Here is a 24885-nt window from a genome sequence, read left to right as displayed (position 1 = left end):
ATCCGTGGGACTTGTGGGGCTTCTGCCACTGTGACTTCACTTGACTTTCCTAGTATTAAAGTGGTCAAAGAGAAAACAGGAAAGAACGGGTGTGGCTAGATTCCAAGAGAATTTTCTATGCAGCACACCGTGGGCCGGGTTGGGTTCGTGGTTATAGTTCGCCCACTATGGCTTGCTTAAGTTGAGAGCTGGGCAAAGAACTTCCAAAGCATTCATTTTCCAGTGACTGTGTACAGAGGGGAGAGAATGCGTGCTGGGAGGAAGGAAGCATGAGTCGGCCCCCCCCCCCGTAATGGCCATTCTTATGTTCCTAGGGTCCTTTAGACTTTCCAAAGCACCATCAATTCAAATGAGCTTACTTCTGTCAGCCCTGAGGTCCCAGGTGCCCACCCTGAGCTGGACCCCAGGAGTCCAGAGATGCAGCCTATAGATCCCGTATCCTCAAGGCGCTCACACGGCACATTCATTTGTTCCCGAAATAGACAAAGGATTAAAAAAAGAGAAGGCACAGAGAGGTCACACAGCCAGTGACAGCGATTTGGGTCCACTTCACCTCCTCATAAAACAGTAAAGAGAGGAGGAAGGTGTTTTATACTTGAAGGGGAGATTACATTTCAGCAGCTTTTGCTGGAACAACAGTTATACGCGATAACTTATTTATAGAAGTCATTAGCAAGTTTGTCTTTCTGTGTAAGAGCACAGACTCTGCAGAGAAGAGCACGGCTTGATATTTACCAACCGCCACATTCTCACCCTCAGCCTTGGCAATTATCACGGGTCTGCCTGGTGACGATGGCTTCCTGTATCCTAAGACATATGGATGCAATTAAGCTGCAAAGGACATGAAGCGTCCATCACTTCCATGACTGGAGACCCTAGACTGAAGGAGGGATCACTCCTTGGATTTTTAAGGCATGATACTTTTTAGTGAGTTGTTCTAAAGTTTGAACAAATGCAGGGTATGACCCTTGGGTGCAGGATGGAACAGGAAAATTCGAGGCTTGGCTTATCCAGATCCTCTTCTGTCTGAGTAACCCGAGGCTAGCTACCTTGTCCCTCTGTGCCACGGCTTCTTTCTTAGAAGAATGAGGATGCATCTGAGCATTGTCACAAGAATGAAACAGGAAAATTACCAACATCCTCTTCAGGATTCAGGCAGGGTCTAGGCAAACAATCACAACAGATGGGGTGCTACCATGGAAGAATTAGTGCACTCTCCTGGTGCTCACCCCTATTCTAAAATAGCTGCTTTTAGAAGCCTAACTTCCCTTCTGTGGTCCTTTCCCCAAAGCATCTATATCCCTTCTGTTTCTCAATAGCAAAGCTGCTGAAAGCCGAGGCAGGATGTGCTTCCTGTAAAGGGGTCTATCTACATCCTTCCAGACGTATCCTCTGGGCTGAGGCTGGTATCAGCTAGGATTAAACGGTGAGGTCTGAGAGCTCTTTTTTTGAACCTAGTCTGATTTTACTGTGTGTTTCCCAGAGTGGCATCCTGCAGCTAGAGACTCCTTATTCCCATCCTTTCCTCTGTATTCACTTATTTTCCTCCCTCCCCACTCCCATACCCCCAAGACTTCAGACTCATCCTAGCACCGGGGTGTGAGGAAAGTCAGCTCATTGTTCTAGAGTTGAATACCCTGGGTTCAAGTCCTAGGTTAGTTAGGCTCTTTGCACTTCAGTTTCTTCACATGCAAAATGTGAGTGCAGCATGGCTGCCCAAGGATTGACGGGGCTGATTAAATAGCACAGTTTGCAAATGAGATCAAATGTATGAACGAGATAAAGTGAGCTTCAAACGCAGCATCTGGACCAGAGTACACACTCATTATATGGGAGCTGTGATGATTCTTATTAGAAACGCCTGGCTGCCGAAGCTCAGATGAGGAAAACGAGGGGTTTAGCCAGTTCAAAGTTACTTAGAAAAAAGTCAGGTGATTGACATGTTTAGATTGCATTTTTTTTTAGGGAAGTGTCTATAGATGATTTATTTTTATCTCCTATTTTGCCTTATTACCACCTGACCACCAAGATGATGTTGCTAGTAGCTTCTCTCTGTAGTTGGTATTATAAAAACCGCAGTGCTACCAGCACACATAGTCTCAGGGCCCCGCCTCTCTTCAGGTCATTATCATTGCCACAGAAGAGATTGTCTCTGGAGGAAAACCATCTTATTGGCATGTCCAGATCATGTATGTCAGATAGATATTGATAGATATTTCAGAGCTCAAGGAGTTAGCATTAATGAAGGCTCACTTGGTTTTAATTAAAGTAGAGTCCAGTGTTACATAGGTCCTTTGAATTACGTCAAGAATCATTTCCCTACTTCTACTTACAAAAAGTCAAGAGCAAGGTAACTTTACAAGTACGTTTCCAAGAGACTTTTGAGGGCCAGACAGGCCACTGTCTCTCATAATTACATATGAAAAGCTTATATTAACATTAGCCGATTGTGATATTATATTAAAATAATCATTGCAATCAAGTAGGGTGCATACCAGGAATGAAAGCCCATCATTATTGGAGAAATCTGACAACGAAATTTAGTGTACTGGTTGAATGAAACAGAAAAGAGAGCCATTATCATCTCAGTGGAACCGCTTATTTTTGGTTATTCCCACTCCTGCAGAAGAACTTGTCTTAGGAGTTTGCTCTTTTGAGAGAACTGAGTAGTTTCTGCACCCCTCAAACACAGGGGAAACTGTTGCTACCTCTCTGGCTTTGAAAGGTTCAGGAATTTGACAGCCCGAGTCACTGTGAAGCCACCCCAGGGACTTTGATACAAGGCTTTGCCCTCTTGAAGTTATTTATATGGGCTCATGGGTTTGTTATTTTAGATGCAATTGAACTTGAAAGAGACACAACTTGGTGAAGGACAGGGACTATCGATGCTCATAGAAGATGCACACCAAAGGCAAGACCAAGACTACCTGATTTATATGCGCTTGGCCGTCAGTCTCCATCATGGAAGAAGGAGGGATTAAATCCTGCCCTTCAGCTTGCCATGCCCCTCACTTGTCCATTCTGTAGTTACTTTAGATGACTTGCTTCCTAATGCCTGTCAGCGGGGCATCAGGAACATCATCCCTCAACCAAGTCAAGCTGCAGAACAATTTGGATAAAGCATTCACAAAGCCAGGCTTGTCTATACACCTTAATTGCCCGAAATGTGATATTTAATACGTAGGAACACACACGCCAGCCAGTTTCACAGCCACTAACAGACACAATCCATCCACGTAGGTTGCCTCTAATGAAGACTAGAGTGCGAAGCACAAAGTCTGAGACATATTCTGTTTCATTATTTTTTCCCTTGGAACGGGGTCTCACTATATTGCTTAGCCTGAACTTAATTCCTAGGCTTCAGTGGACCTATCTCCTTAGCTTTCTGGGTAAGTGAGGTAATAAGCATGTGCTACTGTACCTGCTTAGGTACCAGAATGTAAATGATGTGTCTGCCATTGGTCAATGGGTCATGTTGGTAAGCCAAAGTCCTTTAAGACACTAAGGTCTTTGTGTAGAAAATGTGGAGATTTTAGGAGCAAGTTTTCATGATTCTTCTAAAATATGAACACATCTCAGAGGAAGTTTAGGATGCTGTCTGTTGAGCATTCCTCAAAAAAGATAGAATTGGGCTATATAAATCAAAGTCCCAGTAGGTAGCATACTTATGCCAGGGCTGTACACGGGTTGCAGTGGCATCAGACCGGACTTATCAACAGAGACGGAGGCTAGGGATGGGACTGTGATCCAATGATGTATGTGTGTAGATCAAGAGCAGCCTCAGTTCTCCCGACTTCTGCTTTGTGACCTCTGTCTTCTTCATTTGATAGTGACTAGCTCAAATCAGACCAAAACCAAATAAAATAATTATCCCTGTCCTGAGGGCTGCTACCACCCAAGCCTTTCATTCGCCCTCTCAGCAATACCCACGTGTGTTTGCTGTGTGCCAAGCAAAGTGCTGGGCATACAGAGCTGAGAGAGGAAAAATCTAAACAGCGGGAGGAGGTGCTAAGCCCCTGGGGCACAACGGAGCAGAAGAAATGTCAGACAGCAGAAGTTAGGGGTCATTAATTAGGGCTTGGTGACTCAGGAGAAAAACACAGGGACAGACCACACCCAGTCTTAAAAATCCCAATAAAAATATGGCCTTAATTTTAAGAACAATGGAAAATTAATAATGGAGGTGTGGAGGGGTGTGTGTGTGTGTGTGTGTGTGTGTGTGTATGATGAGGCATCAGTTTGTTTTTGATATAGATCACTGAGCTAAAAACTACAGTGAACAGTGACCCACTTTCAAGTATTTCTCACTATGGTATCTAATTCTTCCAGCGATCACATGGCTGACTACTGCCAAGCTTTCCTTCCAAAGCTTACCCACAAACCACAGAGTCAAATAACTTAAATATAATGACATATCTCATGCCATGGTGCTTGACAAGTTAAAAGCAATATGAGTATCTGCTAAAGTATTTTAATAATCAAAGAGATCCCATGTTTACTTTTGAGGCAGGGTCTTGAACTCACTACATAGGTTGAAGATGACCCTGAATTCCTGATTCTTCTAACGCTACCTACCAAGACTGGAGTTACAGGTATGTTTTAAGTAGTGGAGGGGATTAAATTCAGGGATTTGTGTATGTCCACCAAGTGAACTGTATCTCCAGGCCCGGATCACATAATTCATTTAGGGATATTTTTCTTAATAAAAGGGTAACATAGATTTTGAGAAATGGGAGATGCCCAACCGGGCTTCTGGAAAAAAAAGGGGAAATTATTAGCTTATTCCAAGAAATGTGATGTGGAGCATCCAATTATTGGGAAACAAATGTCAAAAATCACCAAGAAAAGCCTTCTTCTAGGCACATGGAAAAGGACAAAGGCAGTAATCCAGAAACCCATTCGATCAACCCAGGGATGGTTACATGAACTATGGTCTATGAGGGCATTAGACATGAAGCCAGGGGCTAAAGAACAACGGGGTCTGTGATACAATACATAGGAGGGAGGGAGCCGCATGGAAGGAGGAGGGGGTTTGGAATTTCATTTCAACAAATGCGCTTATGGGCTAACCCAGCGGAGGTGTGGGACTGTTCCATGCACCATAAGGCCTTTGAATTGTATGCCCCTCCCAATAACTGTCTATAGTTGTCTCATCATGGTGACAAAATCATATGATATTCATAAAAATTCAAGCCCTTGTGAGATGTGTGTGTGTGTGTGTGTGTGTGTGTGTGTGTGTGGTGTGGGGTCTGTGCGTGTTTGTGTGTATGTGTGTGTATGTATGTATGTGTGTGGTGTGGGGTCTGTGTGTGTGTGGTGTGGGGTCTTTGTGTGTGTGTGTGTGTGTGGTGGTCCCATCCAGCTAGGAAAGCCAGTTTCTATATCTGTAAATTATAGGAGCGGTAGAGTTCCCTGCATATACATTTGTCTTCTACATTTTCACATAGACCCGAGCCAGATGACCCCGGGTGGGAATGTCCTTATGGCCGTATCGCCATGTGTTCTGATTATCACTGATGCCAACTCAGTAGAGGCTGTGGCTGGTTCCGGTGAATTTTGTTTTGTTTGCTTCTGAGAGGCGAGTAGGGGTTGACGGCGGTGAAAGGAGACAGAGGCAAGAAAGCCAAATTATTTTCACCGCGCTTCAGGGAAGCCCAGATGGTGCCCTTGTCTCAGGCTCCCAAAATATTCCCTGGGAGAGGAGTGGAGATAGCATTCTGCTGACAGCATTTGGGAAGAGGCGTGTGGACAGTCTATATTAAGACCTCAGCATCCTTCCAAGCCTGTCTGTGAGCATGAAACAGCTCTGTGGTGTTACTTGGAAACCACTGGGCATAATCTCTCCGGGGGCAGATCGCAATGTGTTGTCTTCTCATCCTTTCCCTGTGACTGAGACCCAAGCATTCAGCAAGGGTTTTCCCCCAAATGCCATGGCTCTGTCTGGGACTCCTGTCATTTCCCAAGGAGAAGGCTGCTTCCGGCAGAAGAGGGTCAGCCAGGGATGGGTAGGGTCAGCAGCAAAGGTCTCTCTCCTTTCCATAGTGAGCGTCCTGGGCATTCCCAAGGTGGGAGGGGACTGTGGTTGTCATCTGCAAAGAGGCAGCAGCATCACTTCTGCAGCAAGTGCTATGTCAGGGAATAGCAGTTCCTATATGGGGCACCAGCTTTGGCCGCAAGCAGTTCCTAGTCCTGGATGGAGAGACCGGTTCATACTGGAGGGCTTTGTAATAAATATGAGGCTTCCTCCGAAACTTCTTTGGGACCGCACAAGAACCCTGCTGCAGGTGAGGTCACTAAGCATTGAAACCTAGCAAACAGGAGAAATGGAGGACCCATGCTGACTCAGTGGGTAAGCAACAGATCCTAGACTTGAACCCAGGTCTCTTCTCAGAGTTCTCTCCTATCTTGAGACTTGTGTTGAGGTTGGTGTTTGCGTATGGTGTGCCTTCCCTCCTTGTGTCTCCTCATCTTACCTTCCACTTAGAGAGATCATAATGGCCTCCAAGTATTAAGAGTTTCTCATGTGCTAGTGGGGTTCCAAACACTCTTCCAGGTGTCATCTCATCCAGTTCTCACAACTGATGTGTGGGCAGACATGGTCATCCCCATGATACAGCTGTGAACCCTGAAGCTAGGGAGGGGAGATGACTGCATTCTCCACATACCGGGGATTGCCGAGAACCGCTACATCATTCCAGGTCACGTTCCCTTTTCTTCCTGAATTTTGGGGGTACCAGTTCAAATGTGTGAACTTTGAAGAGTCATTTGTCCTTGCTAAGGGCTGGTGAAGAGGCTGAAGGATCTCATCTCCATCCCAGCTGCACTTTTCTCTGGCTCTGTCCTGCCCATGTTACTCAGAAGTCTCCAGAGTTGATCTCACATCCACATTGAACATCACCACCATCACCACCACCACCGCCACCGCCACCGCCACCACCACCATCATCATCATCATCATTATCAGCAGCAGCAGCAGCACTTCCCAATATTATTGAACCAGCAATGTAAGCCAGGACTGGGCCAGTTCACATCATGTAAGCATTTTCACTTAATACTCACAAAGGCCTGTGTATGAGAATATTGTCACCACTTTTAATTTACAGATAGGTAAATGGAAGCATGAAGATGTTAAGTAAGGCATCTAAGTGACAAAGTTATAAATACACAGGTCACATGCCTGATGCCAGAGACAAAGGGTTAACTGATAAGCAATATCTTCTCCCTGTCATTGTATATGCTCCGAGATTCAGGACTGTCATCAGACTTGAGGCAGAGGCCAAAGACACACAACCCTGTGAAATGAAGCCTCTTGCACTGCAGGGCTTTAGTTCATAATGGCTGTGGGGAAAAGGCAGCAGGCCCTCTCCTCAGCAACATCTGACAGAGATCCTATTAAGCAAAGAGTCAAAGGGATAGATTTCATTTTATTTGTTTAATTTCTTTTTTGAGACAGGGTCTCAGTATGCTGCCTAGGGCAGACTTAACTCCCAGTCTTTGATGAACCTTCTGAGGCAGGAACTGGCTTGGCACAAGGGTCAGTGGTGAGCATCGTGTTTTGTTTGTCTGGTGTAGTTGCTGCAACACGTATGTACTAATGCTGCCTTGAAGTCTGGCCAGGAGCCAACCTCTTGGTTTTCCCAGTGATGCCTTCTCCTTCCTATCTACAGTCTCCTGGCAGCCTGTTGCCTGGAGTAGGGACAGGGCTCCTTGTTCCTCTCTGTGCCCGCCCTATAACTTCATATGTGCTTTTTGTCTCTACCTGGGATGACCACTCTTTTCTTTACTAGTGGTCTCTGCTCACCAAAAACTCCAAAATTGCCATCTTCTCCAGACTGGCTTTCTGGGTTGCTCTTTTGAGTCTTTTCTTTTCTTCCTTTCAAACTGCAAGCTGTAGGGATTATGCAAATTATTACACACAAAGCAACCAGCACACACTGGATGTGCAGCAGGTACTCAAGTATCTCAAGTTATTCTTTGCCCTACATTCCTTACTATGCCTCTCTCCAAGGAAGTTCATTCAAATTTCTCATACGAACACATTCAGCAGCACCACCACCACCACCACCACCATCGTGACCACCATCACCACCACCACCACGACCACCACCACCATCACCACCACCATCACCACCACCATCACCACCACCATCACCATCACCACCACCATCACCACCACCACCCCTCCCCTCGGGTACATGGGATCACAGCAGAGCTATGAGGGTCATTAGCTATATGCTGTTTTATTCAGTATTTTACAGACTGGTAGCTAATGCTTGGGTAGGGACAGCTACCTTAAATAAAAAAGAATGGGATTGCTAACCCCCACTGAGTTCTGCCAGCCATTGTATTTAGTATTTTATAAAAATTATCTTATTTCACCCATTTAATACTTTTTAAGGTTACTTTTAAAGGTTACATTTAAAAATTGAGGTTACATGAAATTAAGGTTACATTTAAATTTATAACATTTAAAAATATTGGCATACATATTTATAGAATATGGTAACAATAGACTACAGGTACACAATATGTAATGATCAAATCAGAGTAACTAACATCCCAAATGAATGTTTGGACATGGGAGGTCTCACTGGGTGATCTCTAACTCCTGTGCTCAAGGAATCCTCCTGTGTCTGCTTCCCCAGTGCTCCCCAAGGGATCCTCCTGTGTCTGCTTCCCCAGTGCTCCCCAAGGGATCCTCCTGTGTCTGCTTCCCCAGTGCTTCCCAAGGGATCCCCCTGTGTCTGCTTCCCCATTGCTCCCCATAATAACCTTTCCATCATCCCCCTGTCTCACTTATTCATTTTTTTCCAGTAAAAAATTAAAGAACTGGGTCTGAATGCTGAGAGCCTGGTTCCAGAGCTGAGCTTTTCAGTAGAAGCTACAAAGGAAGAGATATCCAGGGTCCCTGCTTCCGGAGTCCTCTTCATTGTTCCAGGAAGGACTAAAGAATCTCAAGGAAAAACAGGAAGACAAAGAACCATCCATTGTATGACTCCCATGTCAGAGCTATCTGCCCTGTTTTGTCCAGAAGATCTGAACTGAAAAGGATTTCATTGGGTTGGGTCCTTTACCCTCCCCCCCACTTCTCCACAAACAGTTAAAATAAATTCTCCAAGGTCTAGATGCTTGGTGGTGGGAACTTCCAGAGACCTTTGCCGGATGGGAGGTGTGGAAGAAAATTCAGACTGGAAGGGGGACGGCAGCATCTGAGGTCGGACTGGTTTAACCTCAGTCCTGTCCGAGAGACACAGACTTATGTCTCTTCTAGGCTCGGACAAAGCACGCATCTTTCTCGGCCTTTCTGAGGTCAACAGTGTTGTGGCTTTAAGGTCTATGGAATAGAATGGACACCAGAATGAGACATTCTTTGCTTTCTGGGTCCTTAGATTTATAATGGTATTGAGCAAGTATGAAAACAGAACAAAACTTAAACCTTAGTTCTAGCCTTGAGCCTCTTGTGTTCCTTTTCCTGTGATAGTGAAGATAGTGACCCTGATCCCAGCCAGATCAAAGCAACCATCCATAGCTGCATTGACTGTGGGGCAGATCACTCTGTCTTGGTCAGGAAGACCTAGGAACACCCATTAATTTTTTTTTCTTTTTCGAGACAGGGTTTCTCTGTAGCTTTGGAGCCTGTCCTGGAACTAGCTCTTACAGACCAGAGCTGGCCTTGCAATCACAGAGTTTCGCCTGCCTCTGCCTCTCAAGTGCTGTTATTAAAGACATGTGCCACCACCGCCCGGCCCCATTACATTTTATATACCACATCTTCGCCTGACCAGACCAAACTCTTAATTCTGCGACCCAGAGCTCTGCTCAGATCTGTTCCTCCTCATCCCCGCTAACAATGCTCTTTCATCCCAGATGCTGTGTAAACAGAGGTACTGAGGGAGACTCTTCATGTGATTCCGCTAGTCGTGATGTCCTGTGGCTTTTACTACAGAAGCCAGCAGGGCTTGCACCTGTGCCTGGCCTCTTTACTGCGCCGCTTCAGTGAATCTCATCTGCATTATGGCATAGCTTCCCACCCGGCCTGGATGTTTCCAACTTCCTGTTCCCCTGAGCCTTTCTCCCCATAACAACCACTGGGTTGGTTAAGTCTTACCATTTCACTCCCTGAGTTGGAGGCCCTTCCTGGGACACCTCAGTCTCCTGAGGAAAAACATCTAGGCCTTTCCCTTGGCTTTGAAGGCTCTTCATGACCTTTATCTTATCTTTGCTGCTGTGACCTACGACATGCCGTGGCTTCCTGGCTAGACCCGTCCACCTGTGCTTCTATATTTTTGAATCAGTCTTCGCTATCGCTTAAAATGTCCTTTATCCGTGGGTCTTCTGGTGAACTCTGTCTTAGAGGAACATCTCCCCAACAGAAGGATTGCTGCTCAAGAGTGGAACTGCGGCTTTCGGAAACCCTTTCCCCAGGACCTTCGCCCTAAAGCCCGCGACACATCCTAAGTCCTAAACATACTTTGTTGACACAGATGACGATGTTGATTTCTTCCACAAAGCACAGCCACCCCAGGGGAGAAAAACAGTCCCCTTACTTCGGGGAAAAAATGACTTGCTGTCTCTTAAAACTGTAAAACCGTCCAATGAGCTGCTTACTCTTGCTTGGCAGTTCCTTTTTCTTCTTTATTGTCCAGCTGGAGCCTGGATGAAGTTGCTCGCACTTCTCTCATTTCCCACCTCCGATCCTTATCTGCTACGTGTGTGTGTGTGTGGGTACAGGAGACGGCAGCAACAATACATTGCTGCTTTGTTTATTCCCAGAGATGTATCCAGAGCAGCCTCTGAAGAAGTATTAGTATCGGGCCGATGCTATTATCTGCATTTTATTAATTAACCCATACATCTCCCTGTCAGTCTTCCTTTTCTATGGGCTTCCTCACGGCAACGCGGCGGGGCCTTTGCTGTGGGCAAATTGGCACAATAAATCTGGCGAGGCCACCTCTATTTCCAGCGCTTCCCTTAGCGTTTTATCACACGGCTGTGGTCTCAGGATTGAAGTCGGTTAAAAAGATTAATACCGTTTAATACCACCCAGTAGGAAGATGCCAGAAATGTGTTTAAGGTCCGGTTATTCATGTCTTCATTTCCTCTGTGCGTGGGTGGCGATAAGCAGAGCTATCCTTTCCAGGCTGATGGTAAGAACTACTTAAAATGATTAAGGTAACTAGTTATTTCCTGTAGGAAAATTGCTCGGCTGTCATTAACACGGAATTAACACGGCTCCCATTTCGTCTTCAGCGCCTAGCCTTTTGCCCCCCAGTTGCCTTAAATAAACAGAGCCCCATCTCCAGGAGGCTGTGAGCTCCTTCCTAAAACACGGACTCCGAAGAGGCAGGAGGGTGATGCATGGAGTTCTGTAGAGCACACGGCCTACGGGAGGAGGGGCAGCACTTGGCTTCGGTTCCCATGGTCAGCCCAGTTCTCGGACCTGCCCTGGCGGCTGGCAGGAGGAATCAGTATACCCACTACTACACTGGCGTGGCCTGAGCAACGCCAATGGGGACGGTGACTCTCCTCATCTGCACCAGTGCTTCTGAAACCTTCTACCTGGACACCTGATGAGATGTGGTGGACAGACCCACGTGGGAACACTCTGCTTTTGCAAAAGACTCGATCATTGGCAGTGACCTAGTTCTTAATGGTTAAGTCAGTCAGTATCTGGTCCTGGGTATGGAGGGTTTAAGTATAAACAAGGGGGGCTGAGACTGCTCCAAGTGTGTGAACACTCGCGTACAGGCTCTGGTCTGAGTACTTCTTTTCAGTTATTTTTGGGGAAATGTCTGTGAGGAGACTTTCTGGATCGTTTTAATTTCATATTTAACATCTTGAACACCACTGTAATGTTTTCCTGTGTTTGTAAACAAAACATTTACCCATGGTGGACACTGTGTTAAAACCCACAGTGTATGTGGATACCACATTTTCAGAGGTAGGCGGATGCCAGAGTGACAGAAGAGGTTCAGGGAGGCTGTGGGAGGCTGCACAGTTGTCTTTCTGGTGCAGTCCCTGGCCATCACTCTCTCTACCCCACCTTGATGTCAGCTTCTATGTCACCGGGGAGCTGATTGGAACTGGAGATTCCAGGGCCCTGGCTGACTGCATCAGCCCTTCTAGGGGCTTGTTTTTAAGATCTCCCAGCGTTCCTGAGGCTCATCAAAGCTTGCAGAGTTCTGGGCTGGTTCTGAGTACACTGCTCAATACACTGAGTCTCCTGCTCTCTGTTCGACTCAGAAAACCCGTCAGCCACAGAGTGAGGGAAAGATACTGTCTTCAGAGGACTCGAATCTGCTATAACTTCAAGAAAATGCATCTTGTGCAGCATGCCTTTCTTTTGGGAATATGTGTGACGCCACTTTGCCTACAGAGGTGACATTTACAAGTCCAGGAAGTGTCGCGCAGACAGCAGCCTCTGTGCAACATCCATGCCAAAGGCTCTCAGATCATTATTGATGAATGAACTAGAATTTTTTTTTTTCAGTAATTTTCAGGCATGGGCCTAGTACCCAAGTCAACCTGCAGGGATAGTACTCTCTTAGAATTCCCTATCGCTGACAAACCCTCTGTGTTCTTCAACAGTCAAAAGAAGCCATAGCACTGGAATGGCTGAATATGACGAGAAGAGAAATATAAAGGAAAAAATACAAGCAAGCTTTCCTGAGAGGCCGGTGCAGGGCATAAAACAGATGATTCTTTCATATGAGACAATCCAGGATGATCTTATCTTTCCTAGAGTTCTTATTTCTCTCTCTGTTTTTATTAGCAATTACAGTAAACCCTGCCCTTTATAATGTATTGGCCAGAAATTAGGAGTTTTGGGCAGAGAGACCAGGACTGAATAAAAGAATATGTATAAAAAGTGTAAGCACTGCTCTCTGGGGACATATTAGGGTATTTTGTGTTGTCACCATAGTGGAGGTGAAAGACCCCGGAGAGGGACCTTCCTCCAGGGAGAGACCCCTGAGCCCAAGGATCAAGCCGAGACCACTGATACGGATGCAAACTGCAAGAGGTTTATTTAAGTACACACACAGGTACCTGTGGGCGGCAAAGTCTCTCGGAGGACTTGCGTGCCCCAGGCTGGGGAGAGGGTTCTTTTATAGAAAAGAGGATGGCTGAAGCGGCATTACAGGAGCGAGATGCATGGTTACAGGGATTTTATCGGTCAGTTCGAATGAAGCCAAGAGTTCACCCGAAGAGGAACTGTCTCGGGTACATAGGAATCTGATGATAACTGTCTTGGCTCTATCTTAGGGAACTTGTGGTTTTTCTTAGAACTTTCCTGCTCCCCTCCCTACCCAGGGGCTGACCTCAGATATTACAGACATTCTGTTTAGCAAACTGAAAGCACTGACCGTGCCCTGAACCTATACTTGTTTGTGTTAAGCCTTGCAAAAAATGGCGTTACAGCAGTTAAGCTAGATTTAAACAATGTGGCTGGGGCAGGGGTCTTTCAGAGGAATGTCTCCTGATAACTACAGGTCAGGGGTCAGGGATGCTGAGAGATTTGCCGTGAGATACTGAAGGCTGTAGTGCTGCTTAGGGTTGAATGGTCTTTCTTAGACGCCAACAGTATCTCCATTAACAAGCTTATGGTGAGAACTCTTTGGTGATACACAATTACCAGGAATTGAAGAATTAAAAGATCTGAAGAATAAAAGCCATTTTGATACTGAGGAATGGAGGCCAAGCAAGGCGACGTAATGGCGTGAATGGTTGACTTAAATGAAAAGACTCTTGTTTTTCTTCCACCTCTCAAGCGTACTGAACAACTACAAAGAGAATCTATGTTTGGAATAATTATGTCTATGAAAGATAGTGTGTGTGTGTGTGTGTGTGTGTGTGTGTGATATTGACTATCATTTACTCTTGAACATTTCCCAGTTTTAATCTGCAGAGTAGCTAAATGCCAATTTTAAAGTCAGGAAGAGCTGGATATGACTTCAGCCATGTTTCTTCCTTGCTGAGTAACCCAGACACATTATTGACATACTCTTAACTTTCACTGTGTAGCTTGCAAAAGCAATTGTAATGAAGGACTGCTAGAAGGATGGGTTGTGATCATGTGTGCGAAACCCATAGTGATGTCAAGAAGTGTGCCATTTTCTCTTTGCATCAGTGAACACAAAGTGACTTCTGATTAGACCAGCTCAGAAATTTAAAAGGAACAAATTTTAGCCAAGTGTGGCAATGGTTTTGCTAAGTGGGTATTCTCAACGTTGGCCCTGTTGACATTTGGGGGTATGTGAGATCTTAGTGGTGGCTGCTATCTTGTGTGCTGCAGGACCTTTGGTGGCATCGTTGGTACCTACTCAGCACTCTCCACTATCCCTATTCACTGCAACTCAGACTGTCTCTAGCTGCTGCCAAGTGTCTGTTAGGGCAATATTGCCCTTGACTGAGGAGCTCTGGGCTTATAATAGGAGAAAAAATAAGCAAAAGCTTCTTTGGATCGAGGTTAAAATGTGAAATTTTGCTTTGTGTTTTGTCTAAGCAAAAATCTCAAACCATAAGCTTCCCAATTCTGTGACCTGTATGTAGCACAACGTATGAGGTTTTCACTCAATGCCAGGGATGACACTGAGTCCTGGGACAGATTGAAGGGAAACATAGCTCCTGTTCTTCAGGGGTGGATAGCCTGCTTCTTTCTTTCTTTTATTCTTTCTGTCACTCTCTTCTCTCTCTCTGTCTTCTCTCTCTCTCCCTCTCTCCTTCCTTCCCCCCCACCCCCTCTCTCTCTTTCTTTCTTTCTTTCTTTCTTTCTTTCTTTCTTTCTTTCTTTCTTTCTTTCTTTCTTTCTATCATGTGTGTGTAATATGTGTGTGTGTGTGTTTGTGCATGCATGTTCTTGCATATGTATGCCAGTACACGTGCATGTGGATGTCAGAAAACAATCTTGGGTATTGTCTTTACCTTCCACCTTGTCTGAGACATACTCTCATTGTCTAGGTTAGCTGGCCTATGAGCCTCTGGAGACTCTCCTGTCTCCACTGTCCACCTTGCCAATGGAAGATCTAGAACTTTAGATGGATGCTACTGTGCCCAGCCTTACATAGGCACTGGGGATCCAAACTGACGTCCTCATGCTCATATGGCAAGCATTTTACCGACTGAGCCATATTTCCAGCTTTTTTTTTTTATTAACCCGCTGAGCCATCTTGCCAGACCCACAGCCTACATTTTACAGAGTTATACCAAGAGAAGAAGGTTCTGAAGACTCTGGCCATCCAGCAGAGAGCCCCAACTTTCTGAATGTGGGTGCTGTAGGATCTCTGAAACTATGTGACCGGGCAGCTGAACTGATAAGATGAGAAGCCGGGTAGATTTATGTGGTGTTTTTTCTGAAAGCTGGGCCATGGCACAGCTGAGCCCATCAGCTAAATAAAAGTCTCTCTTTCCACCATAGAGAGGCTAGGAGACATCTCAGGGGACACTGTTTGGTTGATGAAACTGATCATGTCAGAGTGTGTTGTTTATATAAGTGTAATACATTCAGAGCTCTAGACAGGAGGCACATTGTACAAATCAGCTGATATGTAAAATAAAGGCATTAGACTAGGTAGTTCTGCTTCCTGGACAAAGGTCAAATGAAATACAGTGGCTGGATGCAGGGGAACTCAAGAAACTCATTGGATTAATCCTTAAATCAGCATTTACTGACGCCACCCAAAGGCTGGCCCCATCCCAGCCAAGACCCTGTTCTCTTTGGGAAAGTTTTCTAGCTCTGTGGAAGATGAACAACAATAATTGGGAATAAATGAATAAAAAGACAACCCCTTCCCATCAAAGTGGGGAGAACAGAGAGCCAGGATGAAGATGGGCCCAGCAAGGCCAGGCTGACAGGTACATCCCATTCGAGTCACACAAAGCTTTTATGACTGGTTATTTCCCAAGCTTGTCTGTGTATACAAAACACCAGGTGTGCTGGTCACAGACCAGGGTGATCTTTGCTTCACTCTCAAAACTACTGAGCCCGCGGTCTGGAACAACATGAAAATTTGTAATTTTTTGTTTAACCATTGCATTAGGGGTTTCTAATAACCAGGTTAGTTTGGGAAACACTTCATTAAACCATAATTCAGCAACCCCAAGTTATTGGCATGGGGGCTGGGCTTGTCTGACCTCTGCATCTATATGACTTCCTACTGTCTCTGTAGAAATGACAAATCCAATTAGGGCTCGGATGAGATGGGCTGGAGGCTGCTCTCTGCTTTGCATGTGGGATCCTCAGAGAGTCCCGAGTCAGTACAGGGGAGCAAACAGAACTGTGGGACTGGTGTCCGAGGACCTGGGCTACAGCTCTGAAGTCCATCAATGCTGCCACCTGGGCTAGGCCAACAAAGCCCTACCGGTCTCAGCGTTGTCATCTGTAAAATGACAATAAAAGCGATACTTCAGCAGCTCCTGAGTCCTTATATGGATGGAATGAGACAATGGGTATGAAAGAGGGTTGCAAATGGGGAGGCTGCTGGCGAACCTTAATAGTATCAAGTCCTGATGAAATTAATGCCCGTGTAGCCTGCTCCTCTCTCCCTCCATCCTTCGTGCCCTCCCTCCTTCCCTCTCCGTCTCTCTCTCTCTGCAATACGAAAGCTCCCCCCTTCTTTTCTTCACTTTTGGATCGTTCCCCATTGAGTGGCTGATGTGAAGACATGGCGTTTATTGAAGATTAAATAAGCAGGAAAAGTGCTTCCTATCAGTTGATGCAAGAAACTTGGGAGTGCTGGACACGCAAACAAAATATACTCTTTCCTATCAAAAGGTTAGATAAAAGAAAACTCCATGTGGGGCGGGGGAGCTTAAAAAGCCACGTGTCTGAAATGCAAAGTCAGCCAGGGCCAGTTCTCAAAATCAAAATACGCGTTCTAGTTTCACTTCTCCCTAGGAACCAATGGCATAAGAATGTGAGCCTGAGCTCCCACCACTCAGAGTAAGGCGCAGGTCTCCTTTGTCAGGGCTGACGACCCAGCAGAGCTTTGGTGGGTGTGCTAGCTAGCTTGCTTGCCAAGTGATGTTATATACCCTTCTGCAGATCTAAGACTTCTGCTTTGTGAAATATTTTGAACTGCATGGTCATTTTCTTGAGACCCCAAACTCACTTCTTACGAGGGCAGCCACCTTCCAAAGATGTTTATACAGGTGTTCTTGGACTCTGCTGTGGAACAGCCGGTGCCCCACGTGTTTAATTTGGGTGTCTGTTGACCAGGAGTAATTGATAGCACGTGGTGGCGCCATCTAGTGCCTGATACCATCAGTGCATCATTCAGACCCCCTGAATACCCACTGGGTTGCAGTCAATCTAATGATGGCTCCTTAAAAAGCCGTTCACCTCTTAATGCCTGGAACCGGTTAATGTGGGGGGAAATAATTTTGCAGATGTGATTAAAGATGTTGAGATGGGAACGTGGGATTATCTGGTTGAGCTTGATGTAATCACGAGGATTCTGATAAGCGAGAAAGGAATGGAGGAAGACAGTCATGATGGCTTAGGTAGACGTGATAGTACTACAAAGAACAGCTTTCCGTTGCTAGGTGTAATGGATTTTTCACCCCGTACCCTGCCTACTAAAGCAAGGATCCCTCCCAGCCTCTAACATTAGCCTCATGAGCCCTCTTTGGCTTTCTAGCCCCTGGCATCATAGGATAAAAAGTGTGTGTTTTAAGTCATGGGTGATACATTGGAACCATCATGTACAGCCAGTGCACCCCCACTGCATGTTTGCCAGATAAAAGGACAGTATGGTGCCCTTCAGGGTATGAGGTGCCTTAATGGCAACTAACTACTAGTCTCTGTCCCAAGTTATTCCTGCAGTGTGCCCATGTACTCCCAAAGGCCCCGTGGAGGCTGACATTGTCCAGGCTGAAAAGACTTACTGGGACATCTGGGAATAAAAGAGAATATGAGGGACAGACTTCAAAGTGGTAGAGGAACTGCTTTGGGCCTATAGCAGACCTACAGGGGAACAGAGCTGGGGGAGACTAAACTGAATGCTGGGAAAAAGGAGGCAGAGTCAGAGAGAAGCCATGTAGCCCCATCAGAGACAGATGCTGGATGGAACTTTACCCAGTGAGCCACAGCCACATGGGTACATAGATACATAGATGAATAGAAATGGGTTAAATTAAGATGTAAGAGTTAGCCAATAAGAAGCTACAGCTAATGGGCCAAGCAGTTATTTAATTAATATAGTTTCTGTGTGGCTATTTCGGGGCTGAGTAGCTGGGAACCACCTACAACAAATATCTTTAAATCTTATCTTTAGTATCAATTTGCCACTGTGAGATCAGAATGCTTATTTACGTTTGTATATTCCTAGACCTCAGTGCTGAGGTGCACATCCCTGTAACTAACCTAGACAAGGTATTCTCTGTTTGGAAAGAAAATTAGGATTCTTTGGTTAAATATTTTTCAGGATTCCCAGAAGGATTTATGCTGCCTTAAAATATTTAAAAGTGTAAGTTGAAAATAATGAAACGAACTCTCTTTAAAAGGAGTAGGGTCTGGGGAAATGGCCACATCAGTAACGTGTTTGCTGTACAATCATGACGGCCTGAGTATGAGCCCCAGAATCTACAACTAAAAGTAAATATGGAAGCAGTGGTGGTTTGTACTTGTAATCCCAGTGTTAAGGAATCAGAGACAGGTGAATCCCCAGTGCTCTGTGCCCAGGCAGTGTGTGCACCCTAGTGTTCTGTGGCTAGTATGTGTACCCTAGTGTCTGTGCACAGTCAGTGTGTGTACCCTAGTGCTCTGTGTCCAGCCAGTGTGTGTACCCTAGTGCTCTGTGGCCAGCCAGTGTGTCTACCTAGTGCTCTGTGGTCAGTCAGCATAGCCTACTTAGTGAACTCTAAGCCTCTGGGAGCAGCTTGTCTATAAAAAACAAAACAAAACAAAACAACAACCAAAACCAAAACCTGATATGGGAGTGTCATATATCAATCTGTTGATTTCATTGGTTAAGTAATAAACACACTGCTTGGCCTCATAGGTTAAAGCATTGGTGGGAGGAAAACAGAATAGAATTCTGGGCGGAAGAGGAAGTGAGGTCAGACTCTGCTCTGCTCCCGGACAGCATGGATGGAGGCTAGAATCTTCCCGGTAAGCGCACCTTGGGGTGCTTACACACATCATTAGAAATGGGCTAGTCCAGGTGCGAGAATTAGCCTGTAAGGGCTAGAGTTCATGGGCCAAGCAGTGTTTAATTGAATACAGTTTGTGTGTTGTTATTTTGGGCATGAGCTAGCCAAGCGGCCGGGGTGTTGGGGACGCAGCCCCGCCGCCGCTCATATTTCAACAAAAACCAGATGTACAGTGCCTGAGGAACAACACGTGAGGTTCTCTTCTGGCATTCACATATACGTATGCATGTATACCTGTACACATAAGAGCGCGCGTGTGCGCGCGCGCGCGCGCACACACACACACACACACACACACACACACACACACGAGCAGAGCAGAAACTGTCTAGGCTCCCGGGGCTGGACATTTAGAAGGGTGAGGTTCTTTATACTTCCAGCCATGAGTTCCTGCATGGGAAATCTATACAACATCCTCCTAAACATGACTTTACATCTCACATATGGGATGAAGGTGAAACTCGAAAGGTGCCGGTAGGAAATAATTGTTTACCAGATGTGGCCCACTGGAGACTCACATGTAAAAAAAAATGTCAAGATACATTGGATCTCTAGAAATGTCCCTTACTTTTAGGTCACAGATGATTGGAGAAACACATGCAGCTTGATTAGAGACAGCCAGAGGCACGCGGCTGTGAGTACTCTATTAAATTATTGAGATTCCTGAGGGCCACGAGTGCTGTGAGGGTGGAGTGAACACTCCAGGAGCCAGAGGGTCATTTGAGACAACCTCTTAGTGTCAGTGTGTGATAAGAGGGGAAGTCTTGATGGTAGGATGGAGTGGGGGAGTGCTGGGGTCTCTTCCTGGGAATGATGACACGTGGCAAGCCCTGTCTTTTTCATCTCTTCCTTTCTTCGTCTGCAAAGCTACCAGGTACAACCACTCTGTGTTATGGATGCTAATGACCCACGTAACAGCCCTGCAAGAAAGATTTCAAATCTGCACGTGATAACTTTTGCAGGCACTACAAATCATTGTGCCTTGCAACCAAATGCAGAGGGGCCCAGATCATTGAAAGAGTTGGGATAATGGATGACAAAACTCAGTTTAATATGGACAAATGTGGAATAATAGGTATTGGAATAAACAATCAAAAGGAGTAACAGCTGCTGAGTGAATTGATTTAAATTCCATTGACCAGGGAATAGAAATGGGCCTGAGCAATAGCCAAGCAGCTGAGAGGCAGCAAGAGGGAGAGAGGAAGAAAGGGATGAAGAGAGAGGGAGAGGAAGGAGAGCTTTCTTCTTCAGAGGGGGCAGGGAGGGAGAGGAAGAGGGTGAAATAAAGAAATAAAGAGAACCGGGCGGTGGTGGTGAACGCCTTTAATCTCGGCACTCGAGAGGCAGAGGCAGGCTGATCTCTGTGAGTTCGAGGCCAGCCTGGTCTACAAGAGCTAGTTCCAGGACAGGCACCAAAACCACAGGAAAACCCTATCTTGAAAATCCAAAATAAAATAAAATAAAATAAAGAGGACACTCAGAGAGACAGAGACAGAGAGAGACAGACAAAGACAGAGAGACAGAGAGATATCCAGGGGATATAGAATTTCAGATGAATCCTGGCCTTGCTTGTGTCAAGTATTTCACAGACAGGAATGCAATGGCTTTGGCTATCATGTCTCAGTTCCCTTCACTAGAAGCTTCTTTATTCAGTCTTCAGATGCTCAAGATCCTCAGGGCTTGACAGTGTTCTGTGCTAGAGGTACCCAAGGTTTGGACTTTTCTCTTCTCCAGCCTCGTGCTCTTGACAGAGAATCTCAATCAGTCCTTTGTCTTGTATGCATGTGTATGTGGGGTGTGTGTGTATGCTCATGTATGAGTTGGTGTACATAAGTACCTAAGGAGGTCAGAGGTCAAATCTGGGTATCTCTCCTTACTGTCCACCTTAAAATAATACTTTTTAAGTCACAGTTTTCTAATGTAAACCCGGGGCTTGCTGATGAGGCTAAATAAATTAGCTAGAAAGCCCCGAAGATCTTCATTTCCTGGTTTTGGCCTTGCTGGGATTACAAATTTATGCTACCATATTGGACTTTTCAGTACGTGTACTGGGGATTGAATTCAGATCCTCATCACACTGTAGACATGTCACCAGCTGAGCTATCTCCTCGCTCCTTTGTCTTTAAATAGTATCTATACTTTGATAGTCTCCTAAGTGAGGTGTTGGCTTATTTTATTCCTAGAAACATGGCAGTGGATGTCCTGGTTAGTTTTTATTTTTAATCTTTTTGTCAACTTGACACAAGTTATAGTTGTATAGGAAGAGAAAAATGTCTTCTTGAAGTTATTAATTTTAAATTTCTAAAAGTACATATTATCTTCTATGAGAAGTTTTAAAACATATATTGCATAATGTCTAAACCCATCTAACATTTTCATGAGTTCACAGATTTTTTTGTTATGAGAATACTTGAAGTTTATTCTCAGAAATGTTCTAGACTCTAATCCAGGTTATTAACTACCATCACCACATTGTACACCAGGTCTCTTGACTAATCTTCTATATGACTGAAATTTTACATCCTTTGGCCAGCCTCCAATCCTCTACTCATTCTTAGGCTCTGGTAACAACAGTTTGCTCTCTACTTCTATGACCTTAACTATTACAGATCCCACGTGGAGGTGAGCTCATTGGAGATCTGCCCACCTGTTGTTGCCTCATTTAACACAAGTTATATTCTAGTGTGCTTTCTGTTGCTCTGATAAGCATTTATGATTGCTGGGTGGTGGTGGCACATGCCTTTAATCCCAGTACTCAGGAGGTAGAAGCAGGTGAATCTGTATACCAGGCTAGCTCCAACTCCTGCTAGATCCCCAGTCCAGAAGTGTCACCACCTACAGTGGACTGGACCCTGCTACACCAATCATAAACTAAGAAAATCTCTACAGGCTTACATATGGCCCAATCTTATGGAAGCATTTTCTCAACTGAGATTCCTTCTTCTCAGATGACAGACTCTAGCTTGGGTAAATAGGCATAAAAACTAGCTGGTACAACTTCTTTTCATAGATACTACTAGATTATCAATGTTCAATCATCCTGTTGGTTGCTTCTGTGGCTTTGTAAAGGGCTTTGACTATACATTGCCTTTTCTTCTATTTTTGCTTTTATTGTCTATACCTTTAGATTTGTGTCTAAAATTACCATTGCCCATAGCAATAGCTTGAAACTTTTCCTCTTTGTTTTCTCCTAGCAGTTTTTCAGTTCCAGGCTTTCTGTCTGAATCTTTAGTCCATCTAGAGCTGATTTTTGAGTATGACGTGAACAATTCTTTTATTCTTCTGCACGTGGATATCAAGTTGCCCCAGTACCATTTTGGAAGAGACTGTTCTTTCTCTAGTGTGAGTTCTTGGCACTTTCAGCACCCTTCCTTTCCTATTGGCCTTAGTCTGTTTGCCATGCTGCTAAGGGAAGAGGTCTCAATCAAGAGAACGTTTAGTCATAAAAGGCAGCTTTAAAAACATGATCTGAAAGCATGTATCCATCTGCTCTCTTTAGCCAGGAGGAACAGTTTAGCAAACCATATGATCTTGATTTCAGTGTGTGTGGGTAAGTATCCAATGGATGTTGTGGAGAAACTATCACATTAGAGCTGGACTTTCCATCACTTACATGGAACATCCACACAGGCAAATGACACACTCTGTACTTGTCTTCTTAGTTGTAAAGCTGGGATATATACATGCATCTGCTTCAGTCTGCTGTACAGATCAAACCTGTTTTAGTCCTATATTACCTGAATGCCTTCTCTTTGATGGTATATTCTGTGATTCCCTCTCCAGCATTTTTTTCTTCAGTGGCATGGCTCATCTGGTCATTTCTTAGCAAGTATTGCCTCAGGGACTTTTGCACCAGCTCTTCTGTGCTTTCAAATACCTCATCCTCAAATGCCCATGGCTCAGCTTTTTGAGTTTCAGTTCTCATGGGTACTTTCCCGACACCTTTAATTTTGTTGTTAGTGTTACCCCTCACTTGCTTTTTTAATTTACACAGTAGCTACCATCTCCCAGATACTGCTTTTAGTCATCATTAATCTAGTGTTCTACTGCTAGAATGTAAGCTACAGGAGGTCTAAGCCATTTGATTGATTACACTGAGGTATCTCAGGTAACTAATAGAGGCTAATGCACAGAAGGCATGCCATAGACATCTGCTGAATGAATAAATACATAAATAAGTCAGTGCATGCATGCATGAGTGAAGTCATTAAATTCAGAGTTTTGCATATTGTAGGCATTCCATAAATCCTAGCTATTATTATGGGAAGTAGACTGTCCCCGGAGCTACTTCATCCTGGAGTAATAACTAATACAAACCCTTTGGTTTCATTATTTTCAATTCTGATCATCTTTGGGATGGCATCCCTTTCCTCACCATTACCATGTCTTCCCCAGTCATGTGTGAGAATTTTTTCTTCTCCAACTCAGATTTGCAGTGGCATCTGAAATCATATGGAAGTATACCCTGCTGTGTCTTAGTAGCCTGTGCCTTTACATCAAGAAGGTGGCTTCTTACCACCATGACAGACACAGAAGATGCTGCCCCCGAGGCTGTTATTCTTCTGACTGCTGCCCCTGATGCTCTCCCCAAGCACACAGAAAACAGCCCCTTCCCCATCCTCTATTCTTCACCTGTATCTTGTAGTGAAACAGCCCAACCCCTCTGCCTCTCAGATCACTTAGTGGCAGAACCTGAGAAAGCGATGCTGCCCTGTACTCTACTTTCTCTTTCAGCTTTATTTTGGTATATTTGATAGGTTGGAATTGCATGTATGTAAGATGTTCAACTTGATGCCTTGATATTTGAATAGATGTTGGAATAATCATTGGTGTGAAATGTCCTTCTGTATATGTGTTGCTTTTATTGGTTGATGAAGAATAAGGCTGTTTGGGCCAATGGCTTAGCAGAGTAAAACCAGGCAGGGAATCTGAACAGTGAGAGAGAGAGAGAGAGAGAGAGAGAGAGAGAGAGAGAGAGAGAGAGAGAGAAGGCAGAGTCAGAGACACCATGTAGCTGCTGAAGGAGAAGGCCAAAACCTTTTTGGTAAGCCACAGCCTCGTGGCAATATACAATTCAACAGAAATGGGTTAATTCAAGTTGTAAGAGCTAGCTAGAAATATGACCGAGTCATTGACTGAATAGTGTTGTAATTAATATAGTTTCTGCATGATTGTTCAGGTCTGGGCAGCAGGGAAACGAACGAGCAGTCTCTGCCTACATAATCACCATAACCAAGCTAATAAACACACCCTTCACGTTTTCTTTCTTTCTTTCTTTCTTTCTTTCTTTCTTTCTTTCTTTCTTTCTTTCTTTTCTTTTGGTGGTGATGGACAGAGTTGGGGGATGAGAAGATTTAAGATTTACTCTGGTGGTAAAATTTAAAATTAATTTTATTAGTTGTTTGGATAATTTTCTGCAATTATTTTGATCATATTCACCCACTTCATAAATTTTAAAGACACAGTACAGAATTGATCCTTAGAGCCACATTGCTGCACGTTAAATCCCCTAAACTTCTCTGCATGCAAGTGAGATTGAGCAATGTTTGTCCTTCTGTGCTTGGATTATTGGACTTAGCACGATGCCTTCTGCATTCACAGGTGGCAAAATTTTCTTATTTTTTAAAATACATTTTTATTTTAGCCTTTGAAACTCAAGGACAATTTTTAACATTTAAAAAATTTAAATGCTTGTATACATGCGTTGCTGCCTGTGGGGTTGTCTGAGGAGGTCAG

At 44.7% G+C, this 24885-nt stretch overlaps 1 protein-coding gene across 1 annotated transcript in view; it reads right to left on the bottom strand.

Moving 5' to 3' along the window:
- Ca10 (carbonic anhydrase 10) overlaps positions 1–24885 on the bottom strand; it is a 475330-nt gene that overhangs the window by 29739 nt on the left and 420706 nt on the right. The window lies entirely within an intron of this gene.

Source organism: Alexandromys fortis, unplaced genomic scaffold, assembly GCF_014885135.2.
Source record: "Alexandromys fortis isolate MF-2015 unplaced genomic scaffold, M_Fortis_MF-2015_v1.1 scaffold_31, whole genome shotgun sequence".
In the NCBI taxonomy this organism is placed as follows: Eukaryota; Metazoa; Chordata; class Mammalia; order Rodentia; family Cricetidae; genus Alexandromys; species Alexandromys fortis.
The sequence above is the reverse complement of the archived record's forward strand: the minus strand, read 5'-3'. Positions and strand labels throughout refer to the sequence as shown.